This window comes from Octopus bimaculoides, chromosome 17, assembly GCF_001194135.2.
Source record: "Octopus bimaculoides isolate UCB-OBI-ISO-001 chromosome 17, ASM119413v2, whole genome shotgun sequence".
Lineage (NCBI taxonomy): Eukaryota > Metazoa > Mollusca > Cephalopoda > Octopoda > Octopodidae > Octopus > Octopus bimaculoides.
The window spans coordinates 22,694,737-22,698,264 of record NC_068997.1 but is presented as its reverse complement, the minus strand read 5'-3'; the positions used below and the strand labels follow the sequence as shown (position 1 = coordinate 22,698,264).

At 35.3% G+C, this 3,528-nt stretch overlaps 1 long non-coding RNA gene across 2 annotated transcripts in view; it reads left to right on the top strand.

Annotated features, from left to right (window-relative positions):
- Positions 1 to 3,528, top strand: part of LOC128249717 (uncharacterized) — a 19,256-nt gene that overhangs the window by 2,825 nt on the left and 12,903 nt on the right. For both annotated transcript variants that reach the window (XR_008265827.1, XR_008265828.1), the window contains exon 2: positions 166 to 256. This is a non-coding gene — a long non-coding RNA (uncharacterized LOC128249717). The remainder of the gene's footprint in view (positions 1 to 165; positions 257 to 3,528) is intronic.

Genomic DNA, 3,528 nt, shown 5'->3' with positions numbered 1-3,528 from the left:
TAAATAGATGAAGATATAAACAAATAAATAAATAAATAAATAAGTAAATAAATAAATAAAAGTTACTTGAGCTAAACAATGAACTTGGTTTCATCATTCCAGTGTTTATGGCGGCTTGATTGAGACCACAGAAATATATCTATCATGTTATCTTTATTTACATAGAATCCTCTACGGAAAGGGAAATCATCTTCATCAAGTCATGTTAATCAAAGAAAGAGTATCTTTTGCCTCCATCTTCTATTGAAACATCCAGGTCGTACTATTTAAATATTCTTTGTTTTGTTTTAATTTTTGCTTTCCTTTTTCTTTCCTTAGTATCTTTTACACACACATACACACACACATACATGTTACACCATTTTGTTCGGTTATTTCTGTTTCTTTTCTTTTCTTTTCTTTTCTTTCTTCTCCTTCTGTTTACGACATTATCATATCGTCCATCATGGCCGAAAACAGCATTAAGTAGCGAGGAGTAAAACGAACTAATATGTTTCTACGGATCAATGCAATCTTTTGTAAGTTTTGGAGCGATTGAAAAAGGCCCGCGTAATCTAATAACAGTAATGTTGTCTAAAGTAGCTTTAGACTATTACAAGTGTAAAATTAGTCGATGAGGCGTCATACAGGCTACCAGATGATCTTATCAACATATTTACTCTCTCTGTTGTTTCTCTCCATCAGCACAATGAGAACCAAGATGTCTGCTACTTTTTTTTCTGATGTCATAACAGTCCTATCGAACTGATTTAGAGCCTCGTGGTCAATATTTCGCTAATAAGAAACGAGACTGCGCCAACGAGGGTGCTTCTTTGTTGCCACTCTACTAACTAGAAATAGTGACTAAATCCCTCAAATCACCCATTCTCGTCTTCAAATGAAATATTACATAATGAAGTCTTATAAACAACAAAGATACAGGATGGCCACAACTTGATTATGGTAAACCTGGGGGTAAAGCACCAATGGAAAATTTTAACAACTGTATATAAGATTCCGGACAGATAATTTTCTATCGCGGTTTCATCCTGCAAAGTACCATTAAATTTCCTACGAAAGTGATACTGGCGTTACAGATTTTGAGTAATCTCTCCGCTAACATTTATGGACTGTGTTTCACATCAAATACAAACATAGACGAAGTTAGTAGAGCCGAAAAGAAAGAAATAGGCGCATGTGAAGTAATAGCCGTAAGTCATATTTTCAATAAAAATTAAAGTAGTTTCACTTGCACAAACGGTAATTTCGAGAAACGAGCGAACACTGAATGAATAAACTACTGAATATTAGGATGGAACTTAACATTTAACATTCTATTTTAGATATTAAATATACATCTATATATGTGTTTATATGTGTGTGTCTGTGTCTCTGTATAAGACCACACCTCAATATACAAATTTGACCATTTAAAAAATTATATTAAGGAGCCAGTTTACCCCCTTGCCACCTGTTGCTTCCCTTGGTTCAATCTTTAGACTCATTCTTCTTATTCTTCAAACATCCAAAATGACGAGATCCCCTGTCACGAGAATTGATTACTGTACATGTCCCTTGAAAAGCTAATTTAAATAGCAGAAACCGGTTGGATTTCACGACATCCATTTAACATGTATATATTTATAAAAAGATATGAAACTATATGAAACGAAAGCATTTCTCTTCCACTTTTTATATTTTTTTTCCACATATTTTCACCCTATATATATATATAACTTTTCCGCTACAGCTGAAAATCAACAATGTATCCCAGCCCGTGAGATAAATCTAATTTAATGTATAGAGAATTTTAAAAAAGATGGCCTAGAGATACAATAATTTGACATACTTACATAAAATACCACGTGTCGTCAACCATTTCTTCAGACTCAGTGAATACTGTTAGAACTATTTGAAAACCAGAACGCTGGTTTATAAAAGTGTACAATAAGAAATGAAAAGGAAAAAAACCAAGATTTTCAGCCTCTGTAGAAATCATAATTTTTGTAGATGATATAATGGAGATGAGGCTAACGTCTTTGAGATAGCTACTGAGACCGGAGAGTGTATGTTCCCCTGTTTAACAAAAGAAATTTGTCCTTATCCTTACATTTGCTAAAAATTTCGGTTCTGAAATTAAATTGTGTTGTAGAATTCTTGCATTTAAAAAGAATGTGTGAGCTTTCATCAATACATAATTTGGATATCTTTGATTAATTTACATACGGCGTAGATTTTCCCCACGATTCTCCACTTGAATGAATGTGGTGTACAATTGGTCTTCAGATCCTACACATCGTTAGGCAGCTTATTGGCTTTATTTTGTCAATGCATCAGAAAGACGTATTGATAAAACTGCAGTCACTAAGTATGCTTGTGTATGTGTGTGTGTGTCTGTCTGTGTGTGAATGTGTGCGCGTGTGTGTATGTATTTGTATGTGTGTATGGGTGTGGGTGTGTGCACCCGTGTAAGTATATAAGTCTATATATTTGTGTTTGTCCCCGAACCGCTTCACGGCTGGTGTTGGTTTGTTTATGCAACCGTAATGTAGCAGTTCGACAAAAAACACCGACATAAGTACTAATAGACTTTAAAAAATGATGTGCTGTAATTCACTTGTTCATGTAAATCCGACAGAGTTTTGCTCCAGAATGACCGCTCTCCAGTGACTAAACCAGGTAAAGTAGATAAAAATTAGTGTTTCTACGACTACATAAGAAATAGGTATTTGTATTCATTACTAGAAGCGCGTGTGTGTCTTGAGAGATATTTGGCTGCTATTTTTGCAATCGTTTCTTGACAGTATAGAGGCTTCCCGGTTGGCCGCAATGAAATTGAAGAGATACTTAAAATGTCCCAACCAATCAATGTCCACTTTGTACCATTTCTCAAGGTTCTTCGACATTAAAAATCCAATCATCATCAAACGAAGGTCACCCAGTTGATTGGGTTTTATGAAGATAGCTTGTTTCTTTAAAATACTTTACAAAACGCGTTATAGCACTTAAAGAGAAATAATTACTATGGAGATCATGACTTTGGCTTTTGCTGTTATTCAGATCAGTAAGTACGCTTAATGGTGACATTACCATCATTACGAAGACGAGCTAACAATGTAGCCATTATATGGTCCTTCGACTTGCTAAAAATAGCAAGTTAATGTCCTTAAAGTTTGGCTTTTGCTGTTGTTCATGGAAGCAGGTGTGTTAGGTTTTGGCATTAATATCTTTGCGATGACAATTCTATGGTCATTCAACCTGCTAAAAATAGTATCTAATCAACTTAAAATCACACGTATTACCGTCGTAAATAAGGGAAAGATATATTAGACAGTGTATTGTTAAAATCTAAACAGACTGGATGGTGGTCATACTTGCGACACCTTTAACGTTCACTTTATTTTCCATAGGCGCAGGAGTGGTTGTGTGGGAAGTAGCTTGCTTACCAACCACATGGTTCCAGGTTCAGTCCCACTGCGTGGCAACTTGGGCAAGTGTCTTCTACGCACACACGCACACACACACACACACACACACACACACACACAC